This window comes from Pteronotus mesoamericanus, unplaced genomic scaffold (assembly GCF_021234165.1).
Source record: "Pteronotus mesoamericanus isolate MK-2021 breed Mesoamerican mustached bat unplaced genomic scaffold, CSHL_Meso_final contig_25, whole genome shotgun sequence".
NCBI classification, from domain to species: Eukaryota; Metazoa; Chordata; class Mammalia; order Chiroptera; family Mormoopidae; genus Pteronotus; species Pteronotus mesoamericanus.
In genome coordinates, this window is record NW_026555105.1 from 26,220,445 (window position 1) to 26,236,068 (window position 15,624).

Sequence of the window (15,624 nt, forward strand, 5' to 3'; positions counted from 1 at the left end):
CTCCATTCTATAACATTATATGTAAACAAAATATTGAATGATGTCCTGAATAAGTCATTTTTCATATGATGTTTGAGTCAATTTATAAATACACCGTGGCCAGGTTGAGAAACAAGAATGTACACTTATTTCATTACAATAAAGAATATACATTTCCAGTGTAATCACATCTAGATCTATAATAGTCATGCCTAATACCCAAGATGGTCCCCAATTGCTGGCCCTTCAGTTTCTAGAAAACTGGATGAGTATGCAGATGGTTCTTTGGATATGGTGGAATAAGACCAAAGGGATATGAATAAGGTGAGAGACTTTAGTACAGACTCAGGTAAATGTTAGGAAACACATTTGCCCTTCTTCAGAGAACACCTTTTTCATTTGCATGTTCTTTTAAAATGAGTCCCATCAGGTGGAACAACCTTCACTTCCAGTCATCTTGCTATTGGGTTGGCCAAAAAGTTCTTTTTTTTTCTTCTGTAGGATGGCCATAGTGGCACTTAGTTGTCTTTAATTTCATTCAAAACAATTTTATCAGACTGTATTGTGATAGTTGTCACCTCAGCATGCATTTTAAAAAAACTTACGAATATTGGTGAATTTTTGTGTAGCCATTTTAATATTGAAGATGGATGCATATACACAACATTTTCAGCATGTTAGGCTTTTTATTTCAAGAAAGGTAGAAACACAACTGAAACACAAAAAAAGATTTGTGCAGTGTATGGAGAAGGCGCAGTGATTGAGTATGTCAAAAATACTTTGCAAAGTTTCAAGTTTCGTCCTGGAGATTTCTGGCTAGATGATGCTACATGGTCAGGCAGACCACTAGGAATTGATAGCAATCAAATTGAGACATTGAGAACAATCAACATTATACCACATGAGAGATAGCTGAAACACTCAAAATATCAAAATCAATAAACTTTTTGGTGAAAATGAAAAGTGTGTCTTTTATGGAAAAAAATTAAACGAACTTTTTTGGCCAGCCCAATATATCCTTACATCGCTATCTGACTTTGTTGGCTGTTTCTTCTCTGCCTTGTTTCCCATAGTTCTCTGTCTCATCTGACTCTTTTCCAACAGTATTTCACCAAGTTTAAATCCTTCCTACCTTAGTAATTAAAAAGGAAATAACAACCCACTTCAAGCTCCAACTACTTCACTAAAATTTATTTCTCTCTTCATTCAAGCCAAGCTTCTCCTTACTCCCCCCACTGTTTTTTACTGAGGTGAAATTCATAGCAGAAAATCTGCCATCTTAAAGTGAACAATTCAGTGTTGAGAAAACACAACCTCTACCTACTTTCTAAATATTTCCATCATTCAAGAAGAAGACCATGTATTCAAAACCATCACTCCTTACCCTACCTCTTCCCAAGCCTCTGACAACCACCAATATCTTTCCTGTCTGCGTGGATTTACCTCTTCTAGACATTTCAGATAAATCAAATCACATGTGTGAGCTTTTGTGTCTGGTTTCTTTTACTTAGCCCAATGTTTTCAAGGCTCATCCATGCTGTAGCATTAATCAGTAGTACATCATAACTTTTCATGGCTGAATAGTATTCTGTTGTATGTATACACTACAATTTGTTTATTCATCCAGTGATGACCATTTGGGCTGTTTCCATCTTTTCGGTATTATGAATGCTGCAACTATGAACATACATGTACTTGTATTAGTGCACAAATTTTCAATTTTTTTGAGGAATACACCTTTAGATAGAATTGCTGGATCATCTGGTAATTCTATTTTTTTTTTTTTTACCTTTTTAAGAAACCACCAAACTATTTTCCAGAGCAGCTGAACCATTTTACATCTCTATCACCAATATATGAGGTTTCCAATTTCTCCACATTCTTACTGATATTCTTTATTTTCAATTTTGTTGTTATAGTCATACTAGATGGTGTGAAGTGGTTCTTTATTACAATGCGCCAGCTCACAGATCAGTTTCTCCTCTTTTCCCAGAGGTTGCTGCTGTTGATATTTGATGTGTATAGATGTCCCTTTGTTCTGTGACTTTTCCAAAAAAATTTTTGCAAAGGCTGTATCCCCTGCCACATGTGATCACTAAAGTCTTTGTTCTGTTATCTCAGTGATCAGCCAGTGGCTTGACAGAGATTTCCTTAGATGATTTTCTTCAAGGCTGCCTATGACTGTGCCCAGAATCATACCCACTGCTTGTACAGAGTCCACAGACCACCAAAAGTGGAAGCCTGGGGTCCTCTTAGTCTTTCCTGGGCATGTGTTAGGCGCTGGGCATTTGGGTTTCACTCTGTCTCCCACCCCACCGCCCCCCCCGCCCCAGTACATATGATGGCCCTCTGAACCATGGAATAAGAGTGTGTTAACCTTCTGACTTAGTCTCCTTCTTCCCAAGCCTTTGGGTTCTGTCTGTTGCTTGGACTATTTGCTTTCCCTTGCCCCAGGTGGGCACAGGGTGTGCCTGTCTTTAAATCTTTCCACGGCTGCCTCCACACTTAGTTTTGGAAGCCTGGAAACCTACTCCAGCCCAATGAGGTACAGGATAGAGTTGGAGAACCAGGAGTGGGTGGAGAAATGAGAGGTGGATAGGGGGAGGGAGAGGTTGGGAGGAAACAGACGTTAGCTTCTGCCCCATTCCCTCAGGGAAGACTAGACAGATCAAAATGCACCACCACAGTTTTTAAAAACCAAGTCTGTGCTTACCTTCTGGCATCAGCAAGCTAGCAAGGAACACAGGCCACTGTGCCACCGCTGCAGCTGCTGCTCTAGGGAATGGGGGCAGTATTCAGGTGGGTAGAAATACCACCATGCTCTCTCACTGAATTTCAGCTGCCTTGTTCATTAACCAGTCTCTGGGGTCCTATAAATTTCACATTAGATTCCAGAGTTCCAAAAAGGTTGATTCTGTTCATCTTTCTCAGTTTATTGGTTGTTTCAGTGGAGGGACCACTTCTTAAGACCTTATTCTATCATTTTCTGTGATGTCTCATGTCAAGCCAAACATCTTTTCTATGTTGTTTAATACAGTGCTATTCAAAGTGTGATCTCTGGACCAGTGAAGCCTGCAAAATGCTCTCTCTCAAAGTTAAGATGAATTAAGTTCACATATTGAGAGTAAGCATTTAGAAACATGAGAGTAATATGATGTTACCATAATGTTCAAGCAGCAATCAGTAGACTTGTCTCCTTAAAAGCAATATAAATCAGTACTATGCAATAGAAATATAATTCAACCTACATATACAATTTTACATTTTCTAGTAGCCTCTTCAAGAAAATGCAGGTAAAATTAATTCTAATGATATATTTTATTTAGCTCAATATATTCAAAATACTGTAATTTCAACATGAAATTGAGTTAAATTAAATATTTCACACTATTTTTTGTACTAAATCTTTGAAATACAGTGACATGTGTATGTGTATACTGTATTTTGCTGTGTATAATGTGCTCCTGTGTATAGTGCGCATCCACATTTTTGTGTGCATTATACACAGGATTATTATACCCATGCCATATAATCATTATACCCATATATAATGCACATTCTTATTTTTCCCTAAAAAGTTTGGGAATTATTTGGGAAAAGTTTGGGAGTTAAAGTGTGCATTATAGACAGCAAAATACAGTATGTATAATGTCAGAATGTCTCAATTTGTACAGCCACATCTGAAATGCTCAATATTCACATGTAGCTAGGGGCTGTTACATTGGTCAGTGACATAGTAAACATTTGGAGTGTTGTCCAGCTTGGGAATTGAGTTCCATGTGATGTGAGCTGTGTATTTGTATGAGTCCACAAATAGTTTGAGAAGCATTGGCTTAAAGGACGTACTGTCTCTAGTTTCTAATCTCCTATTTACTCCTTAACTCAATTTACTCTGGCTTCTAATCCCATAACTGCCCTAACAGCTCTTTCTAATATCTTCATGTATAGCAATATGCTACTTATATCTCTTCATGCATCTATTATGTAGATAATCTCTTCCTTTGCTTGGCTGCTCAACTACATTTGACTGTTTTAAAAAATTTCCCCTTGAAATCCTCTGCTCACCTGATTTTTATTAATTAATAATTTTCTCATTTGTTAAACAAATGTTTATTGAACCAGAAATAAGTAAGGTGCTGAGGATACAATGATGGGCAAAAATAGATCAACAAAAGTTTTATTCTGATGGTAAAGACTGCCATCAATCAGGGAAAAAAAGGCAAAAATGTAATTCAAACTTGTGGCAAGTGCTGCGAAAGTGAGATACACAGTGCAAATATCAGAAAATAACATTGTTAGCTACAATAATATTTATGTAGTTCTTACAATGTGCCAGACATTCTTCTAAACGTTATATATTTATCAACTCATTTAATCTTTATAACGAGTTTATGAGGTAGATATTATTAGCCACACTTTACAAATGAGAAAACAGACAAAATATGAATATGGAATGTAGCCAAGGTCACACAGGACCAAGTACAGTGCAGGACTTTGAACCCAAACAGTTTGGTGCATCAAAACATGTACATGACTGTATCACTAAAGGAGTTAGCTAGAATGAAGGGAGGTTTTTATTTTCCAGGAATGATGATTAAATCATGAGGAGCCTTGTGGGCAAGATGAAAAGTTATTTCTTAATCGTATAAAAAAAGAAAATAAATTATTAAAATGCTTTATAATCAATTACAATTTATAGAGTAATAGTGGGTAGACTGTCAACAGGATAACACATCGTAAAAGAACTAGGTTTGTTGGAGGAAGACCCATGCAGAAGTCCCAGAAAGAGAACTAGCTTGAAAGAAAGGTGATGCTTAAAGAGATGGAGAGAAATGAGCATACTTTAGAAATGTATATGCTGTAAAAAATTTATCAGAACTTAGTGATAATTGGGTATATGCAATTCATGGAAAAGCAATGCCAAGGATTACTTCTAAACACATGACTCACATTACTGGTTACAAGTTGAGATGGAGAACACTTGATGCAGAAGTTTGGCTTGAAGCAGGAGCTTTGGCTTGTGAGGAGCCTTTGGGACATCCAGGTGGGGCCTAGAAGCAAATGCTGATACATATCAAATCTATGACCATCTTTTATAGGCTGATGGAGCCATGAGTCGATGCCGTCACCTAAGAAAGAAAATACAGAGAGAGAAGATAAGAGGGCCTAATATGAAACTTTAAAGAACTTCAACATTTAACAGCAGGATATAGGAGGATGATCAAGTAAAGGAGAGAGGGAATGAGATGCTGGGAGGGTAAAAGGAAAAGTACATCCTTTTCAAAGTGTATTTCAAGAAGACAGTGGCCCTCATTGACTAATGCTGCTGAGAGGCCAGGGAAGATAAAGATGACAACTGTCTACTTGACATAGGGATACTAAATTCATTGGCAGTTTTATTCAAAACTTTCATGAAACTTCCATGAAACAGAAGTACTACGTTAAATACCTATTTTGATAGTACTTGCCACAATTAAAACTTGTTTCTTCCTACAGTTTGTTTGATTAGTGTATCTCCACCAATGGACTTGAATGGCTAGGAGTACATGGGCTACTTTTGCTTTGGCAGCCTATGTGTTCATTTGCCACAAGTCAAATGACACAAGCACTTACCCTAGTGAGTGGGTCACTATGGGAATAGTGTGTGTGTGTGTGTGTGTGTGTGTGTGTGTGTGTCAAATAAATGACTGTCTAGAAGAGTAAAGGTTAAACTATTAAAACAGTAGTTTGAAATCTTATTCCACGTTGCTTTCTCTTTTATATTAAGCTGAAGCTTATTTGATCACTTCTAAAAGTTATCAATAGGCCTTCATTGTTCCCCATGATGTTATAGATCACTGCTATGTGGAGATCCCGTTATTTTATTTATTTTTTATATTTAGGGGAAACTTTATAATTTCATAAGTAAACAGAAAAAATCTAATATTTATTTGATTATGTTACAAAGCTGTTTCATACATGGTATAGTCTTCCTTATTTTCTGGAACTACCATTCGGAATATCAATATTCCTTGAATGTGACTAATCTTTGATTTGACTCTCATGGAGTTTTCAATATTTTATTTTCCCAACAAAGTTGTAATCTAAAGAATTACAACTTTGAGTTGTAATTTTCCAAAGAATTGAGTTTACAGGAATTCTATTAGGCTCATCATACCTACCCCCCATTTATTCTCTCTTCCCCATTCTTATCCTCAATCTCTATCATTATCTCTACCAATTACTGCTGTTCTCTAGGACACTAGATCAAAGGCAGTCAAACCATGAATTGTGAGTGCCTGTTTTCCAGGTGTATATTGCATTTATATTTATTTCTTTTTAGATTCTAATGCCTAGATTTTTTCTCTTTTTTTCTTGAGAGTATATACGGAATACCCTGTTGTTTAAGTTCTATTCCACTTACTAGTAAAAAATAAGAACACTGTAAGTGGTCTAACTCTGTAAATCATTCTCATGGTGCAAACCATCCACATCCCAACAGAAAAAGAAGGTAAATATTGCAAAAGAGAGAACGTTTGCCATGGATATAGCAAAATTTAGAGACTCATGATTATAGAGCAAGGAAGTATCATAAGGAAAATTACACTCTAAAAACCAGGTTCCCTAAACCCCCTACTATTGCTTTTTCCACAGAAATAAGTGGCTTTGTTTATAGCTCTCCGTGATATATTTTGATTTATGTGCAATCCATCCTTTACCATGTTGATAACTTGAATGCTCTACAATCTTCAAATTCTCACACACTCATTTTCTAGTCATTTTGTTTACCCAATTTTATGCCATCATAGTAGGCTCTCCCCCTCTGCTCTTTTTCTCATCACTCTAATATTTAATGTGAACATTAGAGAGGTTTGATTTCAGATTTGTTCAGTCCTGGCACACTGGCAAAGTCTCATTTTCATGGCAAGCAGTTTGGATTGCTCCAAGACAGGATTTATTTTTAAAGTTCCACATTGCACATTGTTGGCTCTCCAATATCATCTGGCAATAAGACGCCGGCAAGACAGAACACATAAAAAAGAAGAAAAACACCCAAACATTTTCTTTCTCCTTTTCCATATTCTCCCCAAGCCAAGTTTGGAATGGCTTAAGGGAGGGATTTTTCTTTCCCTTTTTTCTTTGCCTAGAACTGGCTGTTATTAGGCACCTTTTTGGATTCAGACATTTTCCTGTTGGCCTCTCCTGAGGGAATCTACCATTGAGTTCTACCACATTGTACTTATCCAAGAAACCACTGCTTAAGGGGGAAATAGGCCTTTGGTTGAAGAACAACAGACTACGTTTTAAGGATCCTCTCTGTTGAGTGGAGCTAACACATTTCCTTGGATTTAAGTCTTTGCTGAGTCTTTAACCCATTCTGACTATCCCTGAGACCACTGAAAAAAGAAAAAAGAAAAAAGTCAAAAGAGGATGTAGTAGTTTGTCACTGTTTAAGGTGAATCACTCACTAATAGAAGGCAAGTATTATGACCGAAAAACCAAATGTTTCTGCTAATGGTCTTGAGACTTTCGTTAAAGAGAACTGCCCCCTTGAAGGAGGAGTCTAAATATACAGTTCACCAGGGTTGCCGCTAAATCACTTCTCCTTTGTTTCCCCTTTTCTTCCATCATTTTATCATCTGTAGTCAAAAGTACACAATCATTTGCAGTGTATATTTTCCTATCCCAATTGTCTCAGGTACTTATCACAAAGGAAGTTGTGTTTTGTAGATAAAACTTTTCCCAATGAATAGTGCATTGGTCATATCACTCCTTAGCTTTACTCCAATCTGAGAGCATGTGTGGATTATAAAATGAAAGTATAGAGAATGCTGTTTACCCATTTTCCTTCCCAGTAAAAAAAGGAAAAAAATAAATTTTGTTTACTAAGAAAAATTAGTCAAGGACAGGTATCAAGATTAGTAGTGGTGTTTATGTAGGCCTTAGCAGAGACTTTGAGTTAGAAAGTGAGTTGGCAGAGGTTGAGAAGTACAATTTAGTTGGGACTCTGCTACTGGGAGAATGTCTTTGTGTTTCCAAAAGATTCGAGGAGTCTAGAAACACTTGAAGTCTGCCCCCCTCCAATTTTTTAAGGCATCAAAGACAGAAAACAACAAACAAACAAACCTGTATACTCACATACACAAACACAGAAAAGAAATAGATACACATTACCAGAGCATTACTGAACAATTCTCTCTATTGATAAATGATGAAAAGTCCTACTCTGATTTATTTGAGGTTAGAATGTAGAGATGTTGGGGTCAATTTTAGTGAGCCCCTTTAGAGCCAGTCTGATGTAAGAAGATCATGAGCCAACATTCACAAGCTACACAAAGGAAAGGTTTATTAGGCAGCCAGAAATCCAGACAGCTAGCAGGTTTGGCATTATTCTGCTCACCACAGTAGAAATTACCCCAGACTTCGTTAATGCCTGCTTGGTTGCAAATGTCTCACTGCTGCTTATACAGTGCTCCTTGGGCAATGATCCTCATTTGGAAGAGCTGTTGGCAATACACATTTTTTAAAAAAATAATAAACGGCCAAGCACCAAATACGCTCATCACCAAGTAACGATGATGACAGCAAAAGCAAAACAAAGGGATTAGAATCATCTCAGAGTCACGTTCTTTTTGGCCAACAGGATTCTCTCCATAGGCTCTTACAGGTAGCATCTTTATGCCTTTGCCATAGTCTTTAATTATTTTTATACTAATAGGCACCAATTGCGTTTATTCTGGCTTCAACAATACTTCTTAGCCTCCATATGCTGGAGTGCTATATGTTCTTGACCAAGGACTATCAGAGGAATGGAGGTTTGAGTGCTCCCGCCCCATCTTCATGACTTTGACAATATTGGATACTTTTCCATATGCTGAGAATAATGATCTATATCCATGTCAGGATTAAGTTTAGTTTCTATTTCTTAATCTCGCACTTAACACATGGTACCAGCCTCTATATTGCCAGATTTACATTGAGAGAGCACAATTCAAGGTTTAGTTAATTGAGTGAACATCTCTTATTTTTGCCTATCAAAGGACATTCCCCTTTTTCCTTTGGGAACAACACTCTGTTTTTTCCTGGTGAGCACCAACTCTCCTCCACTCTCATTAGATGTGGTTTGGGTGGGGCTCGCACACTAATTTCTGCATCCCCTCAACAAGGGGTGGGGCAGAACCTATAGCAGACTCTGTTGGTGGTCTACCCATATCCTTTTAGATCTCCTCTCCATTTCTATGCCTATAATTCTAACTTCCAACAATGAGCAAAAGCATGATTGTTGGAGGACTGCTTTCATGTCAATGAAACCAACTTTGCCCATGCACAAGGCAGGTGGGAAGTTCCTGGGGGAAAAAGTCTCCTGGAGGCAGCCCTTACCTAATAACTAGTGGACACAAAGGTATAAATATCCCAAATATGCCCCAAGTACCTCACTCCTTGACCAGGGTAATTCATATGTATTTGTTTTTCAAGGGACTGTTCCTACAATATGAAGCTATGATCCCTCACTGGTATCTGATGTAACACTGCTGTATTGGCTGACTTCCCTGTCACCCACCTATGTTCCTTGCAACATCCAATAAACTATTTTCACTGAAATCTTTGGCTCACAATCTACTTCTGGGGGAACCAGAACTAAGACAAAACCAATGCCTGTCACATCAGAGCATCCTACCCCTGGCCGTAATGACTGGTTATAGATGCAAACCTGACCCAAGCCAGACCAGTGACAGACCTAAGCATTTTCCTGGAATCATTAAATGAGAAGGACTTTCTTGCCATTGAGATTCCTTAGTGTATGAAATGTAAGCCGGCACTAAATTGTTCCTTATCTTTTCTATAACATGAGGAGAATCCTTTTGAGAGCAAAGCCAGCACTGAAGAAAACAGCGTTGAGAAATGGAGATAAAACTTTTCTTGATGGATGCAGCCATACCTGAAACTCTGATTTACCCCATGGCCTTTCAGCTACATGAGCCAATTTCCCCTCTACCACTTTAAAAGCCAGGCTGAGTTAGGCTTCTGTTTCTTGAAACTGAAAGAGTTTTGATTAATTCAGATATGAGCAAGATTGCATTTCAACTTGCTTCTATGTAGTGCTGACCAGCAAAATGGGGTGTAGGTACCATACTTTCTCAATTTATGATATATATGATGGTCAGCTGTTAGCTGTGAGTAAAGGGCATGAACTCTGGAATCTGAATACTGAGAAGCTTGTCTTTTCTATGTTTTTACCACAGAAGTTGAAACAGGCCATATTCCAATTTTGGTTGGGATAGAGGGAAAAAATGTCTAAAATATTGCACCACCTTTCTTGTTACATGAGAATTTTTGTAGGATGTTGGCAAATGCTCTCTGAGGACAAAGTACTATGTAATGAAGAAATTTTTCCACATGATGTAAATGATTGTCTTAAATTTTGCTGTGTAAATTGCAGGTTGCATTTTTTGTTTTAATTAAGCAATGGCAAAAATGGTTTTGTGTCATTTTATTTCCATGATGGGAACCTACACACATCAGCTTTGTGCATGAGAACCAGAAATTAAAACTGACCACAGCTAATGAGAACCTGCTCAGGCCTATTTTATAAGCTCTTCTAAAAGAAGTGCAAAGAGAAAACAGGCTAAGTGAAGTAGGGAAAACCCAACTGTGTTTTTTCAATAAGTTTTAATAATGTATAATCCTCCAGAAAGTAGCATGTGATCAGAATTATAAATTCTGGGTTTGTTGCTTTTCTACCATTAAAGATTTGTTCAGTACTGAAGGGGATTTGTTGGTCCTTCATACTTTTAATTCAATGCCAATGTCTTCAATTAGAGCATGCTGTCAGAGTAAATAGTACTCTACAACTAAATGGTTGAGAAGGACAGATGCTAAATCTTGAGGTGTACCCACACAAGTGCAGATTCAAGTGTAGGTGGTTACTGTGGGAATACTTGCTGGCAGGGTATCCTTTTCTGGAATGTCTGTCCAGTGTGTACAATATTGTTATTTATTCTGTGCATGAAGCAACGTACCAATAAGCAGGCATCCAGGAGATAGATGCCTTTTTACATGGTTCCAGGAGGCATCTCCTATTTCTACTACTTAATTCTCTTGTTTTGGATTCTATCTTCTTTGAAGGCTTAGTTCTGCAGGTTATTGTGAAACAGATTTTCTTTGAAGGCATATGGCAACTCTTGGGTATTTCAAGGCTCTCAGGAAAGGCACAGAAAAGGTCAGAGAGAGAGATCTTTATTGACAACTGTAGTGGCTCAACAGCAAAAGAGGGTTGGGAGGTATACTCCTTCTAGTCTGATCTCTGGAGGCTGCTTTATCTTTAGGAATATTTCAGAATTCATTCAGGGATTTCTACCCAGTTATAGTTGTATGTGTTTATTTTTAAAGCTTCCCTGTTTACTCAGTTGGCTTTTTGACATTGGACTTCCCTTCATTATATATTGTGGGCTCTATCATGTATTTTTTAAAAATTTTCCTCCTTCTTCCTATGACTGAATTTTCCCAAAGGTGAGTCCATAAAAATGTGAGATACCCAAAAGCCAAAGAAAGCATTCAGGGAGTTGTTCATAATCTGGTTGTAAATCGGTGGAGTGGAGAGATTTATCAGGCATTCAGATATTATATGGATGAACCGCTCCAAAATTTGGTGCTTTAAAACAAGGATCTATTACTTGTCAAGATTACATGGGCTGCAGAGTAGTTCTTTTGTTGGTTTCATCAGAGCTCACTCAAATGATTACATTTATTTGATAGACAGGTTGGAGTTAGAGGGTCTCTAATAGCCTTATTTTTCTCAGTAGTAACAGGGAAATATGAATAATAAATGCAGGCAACACTCCTGGTAGCTCTTTTTATTGGAGTATTAACAGGTGTAAACCTAGAGAAGATACTCCAAGTAAACTGTTTCACTTTGATTTAAATAATTACATTGTTGAAGCTATCACAAGGTAGAACTTTATTCTAAGCTCTCAGCAAAGTCATCTGGGACAAGGAAGCTTGCTTTTTTTTTTTTTCAAATATATGAAAGAAGTTTGTAATGATAGATAAAAAGGTTAACAATTGGCTGCCCACAAATTATGTCTTAATAAAACCATTATTAAGAAAATTACAGGTGGTGCATAGACATATTAAAAACTGCTCAGCATCAGTAGCCATCAGAGAGATGCAAATTAAAACCACAATGAGATATCACCTCATACCTGCCAAAATGGCTCTCATTAATAAATCAACAAACAAGAAATGCTGGTGAGAATGTGGAGAAAAGGAAACCCTAGTGCACTGTTAGTGGGAATGCAGACTGGTGCAGTCATTGTGGAAAACAGTATGGAATTACCTCAAAAAATTAAAAATGAAGCTGCCTTTTGACCCAATGATTTCACTGCTGGAAATATACCCTAAGAATCCCAAAACACCAAGTCAAAAAAACTTACGCATCCCTATGTTCATAGCAGTGCTATTTACAATAGCCACGAGTTGGAAGCAGCCTAAGTGTTCATCAGTAATTGAGTAGATTAAAAACTGTGGCACATTTACACAATGAAATACAATGCAGCAGAAAAAAAGAAGGAATTTTTACCTTTTGCAACAGCATGGACGGAACTGGCGACCATTATGCTAAATGAAGTAAGCCAGTTGGTGGAATGCAAATACTATATGATCTCACTTATAAGTAGAATCTAATTAATGAAATAAACTAATGAGCAAAATAGAACCAGAGGCATAGAATCATGGAATAAACTGACTGCTGTAAAAGAGGAAGGGGAAGGTAGAGACTGATGAAATGAAAGTGAAGGAATTAGTTAAAGAACATATGTGAAGAACCCATGAACACAGACAACAGTGTGAGGATTGACTATGGAAGTGAGAGGCAGGATGGGTAGAGGGTGGAGAAGGGAGAAAAATTGGGATGACTATAATAGCAAGGACAATAAAACATTAAAAAAAGGAAATAAAATTTAAGACAAAACTTTCCAAACCCTGATTTGTAGCCTTTGCCAGTTTTAATTTCAAACACTTCTACCATGGCTAAAATCAACATTTTCTTCAAGTTGGGAAAGCATGTGCATGATGGACTGTTGTGAGCATGTACAAACCTGTTCTAGCACACAGATCAAGAACAATGAAAAAAAAAATAAAGCTTTACTAGGAAATGGAGAAGTATCCTGATTTATTAACACATTGAAAAAATGAAACTTGAACAGAGAGGGCCAGGGAATAGGACAGAATCATTGGTGAAATCTTCTATTACACACATAGGAATATTTTAAGTGTTCTTGAAATGTCTAAGGAGGTTAATGGAATGGAAACAGCCATTAAGGGATTCAAGAATCTGGATATTGTTCTGGCTGTTATTAGTCCAACTGTGTTACCTTGAACATTCAACCTGTGTAAGTTCTAAATTTTCTGAGTTGCTTCTCTGCCCATCTTTGCTGTGTAAATATACCTTAAGGTAACAGTGATGACTTCCATGGGAAAAAATATACAATGGTATGAAGACAACCATGGTAAGGCAACAATGGCTTTCTCTTATTTGTGGCACAGAATCGAGGACGCCCAATCAGGAAGGAAGAGGGTCCCGCTGGCTTGACTTAAAACAAAGGTGAAAGAGAATACATGGTTCTCAGAAACATCTTTGTCAGAGGCAGATATCGGTCCCAGAAGAGTAAACATGATATGAATGGCTGCTGTATTGTGTGGCATTATATGTGGAAAATCAGCAAAGCATAGGAGAAGATGATGTCTTCAAACTGGTCCTATACCAGGTGGTGATGGTATGGTGTGGCTCACACCTTGAACAAGCAGAGTGGCTCTCCCTTAGGGAAACAACAATAGAAGTGTCGACGGAAGCCCAACCCACTCACACCCCCGCCTTCTCCCTGGTGTTTTCTCATTTTAATTTTAATTTAATTTTATTTATTAACTTATTTATTTCTCATACATCAGCAATGTTGGTGGTCAGGGAGGTCTGCACCACCACTCAGATAGCAAATATTTTCTCACATCATCTGCAATGTTTTCTCATTTTTAAATGGAGGTAGTGATCATAGGGATCTGATGACAAATTATTAACAATCAAAAATTATTCCTACTAAGGTATTTCTCTTAAGTGCAGATTATGAATACCTCTTTCTGTGATGCCTCTCCCTAGAACAGTTCATTAAGCAACAAAGAAGGACCTTGATTCAAGTTTTAGAATTGTACACTATGAAATTACTTAAAAATAATTCACTGAAAAAGTCAAATATTGGCAAAATCATAGGGTCAGCCAACATTTACTAAACATCTATTTAGCTTAATAGTGTTCCTTAAGATAGCCATGGTAGGTATCATCGGCATATATATTGAATTTCTGGAATATGTTCTGAACTGGTCTTTATAAATTGAATTACATTAAACTTGCTTTCTTGATTTTCTGTATGCATTCCTCTGGACCCATGACTCTATCACCACCTTCATTGGACTTTGGCTTTGCCAGGTTTTGGAGGCAAAGGCAGATTTAATGCCCCTCATCTTACAGTTCAGCCTTCAGAGATTCAAACTGCTGGCCAGTGATCTCATCTAACATCATTTATTCATGAAACAAATATATATGCTTCTACTTTTCCAGTTTATGTTTTTATGTCCACCTTGTGATTCTTGGGTGCCACTAGTACATGGCATTTTGGTTTTCTGCTTGATATATTGATTAAGGAAGGCTGTATGCATATGAATTCCATTGATTCTTGGAGAATGCTCACTCTCCTGAGCTTCTAGGAGAACTGTGAGAATTTAAGACACTGAACAAGAGTGAAGTGTGCCAGTTTATCTACCTACTGCCTCCTTCAAAGGGATATATCAGTTAAAGAAATTTTACGTTTAACTCTAAGCTATTGGACTGTACTTAAAAATATTATCATTTGGAAAGCAATTTCAAAATTATCCCTTTGCCATGAACTCACCATCATCTTAACAAGGTGGTCTTTTTGGATCAATAATCTGATGAATACAAAGGGCTGGTCAATCAACCCAGTTACATGTTTTTAGTCTGAGACCTTTCCCATAGCAGAGAATTAGGCTCACAGTTGTATGAGGAAGGGTCCCTCCATCCCTACTCCAGACAAGGGAAAAGTGCTATCTAAGCTTCATTCTCTCTCTTGAGGTCTATTTTGACTACCCATTGCTGTGACATTTGGGCTTTCTTTTATATCCTATAGATAAAAGACTAACAAAACAGGTAAACTTACATCAAACTAGAGAACCCGGTTATTTATATCTTCATGCCCCATAATTAGTGTGCATGTGCCTATTACTCCAACACTGGGAGTCCATGGAGAGTATCACACAGAAAGTGATGACATTGAAGATGCCTGGCTTGGTCTTTAAACTGGAGAATTTTATTTTGGGTAGAAAAATTTATGTTGGCCAACTTTGCCAAACTTTGGTCATTGGTTGGCCTTGTAATCCATCTAGCTTACCCCTTAAGTAGTTTGCATGTCATTCAAGTACAAGGCCTGCCATGATGTTTATAGAGCAAACATAAGAAGAATTGCATCATTATACTGATTATACTAAGACACTGTGACTGTGATCTTATGTTGGGACTGGAATTCATTAAAAGAACAAACTCTGTCTGAGAGCCACAGGCTTGAGATGCAGGAAATTCATCCAAAACACTTGCAGTGT

At 37.4% G+C, this 15,624-nt stretch overlaps 1 non-coding gene across 1 annotated transcript; it reads right to left on the reverse strand.

The window, feature by feature from the left end:
• Window positions 1-13,897: 13,897 nt before the first annotated feature.
• LOC129071037 (small nucleolar RNA SNORD24) lies at window positions 13,898-13,972 on the reverse strand. Its single transcript, XR_008529197.1, has one exon. It is a non-coding gene; the product is annotated as a small nucleolar RNA SNORD24 (small nucleolar RNA).
• Between the last annotated feature and the right edge of the window lie 1,652 nt (window positions 13,973-15,624).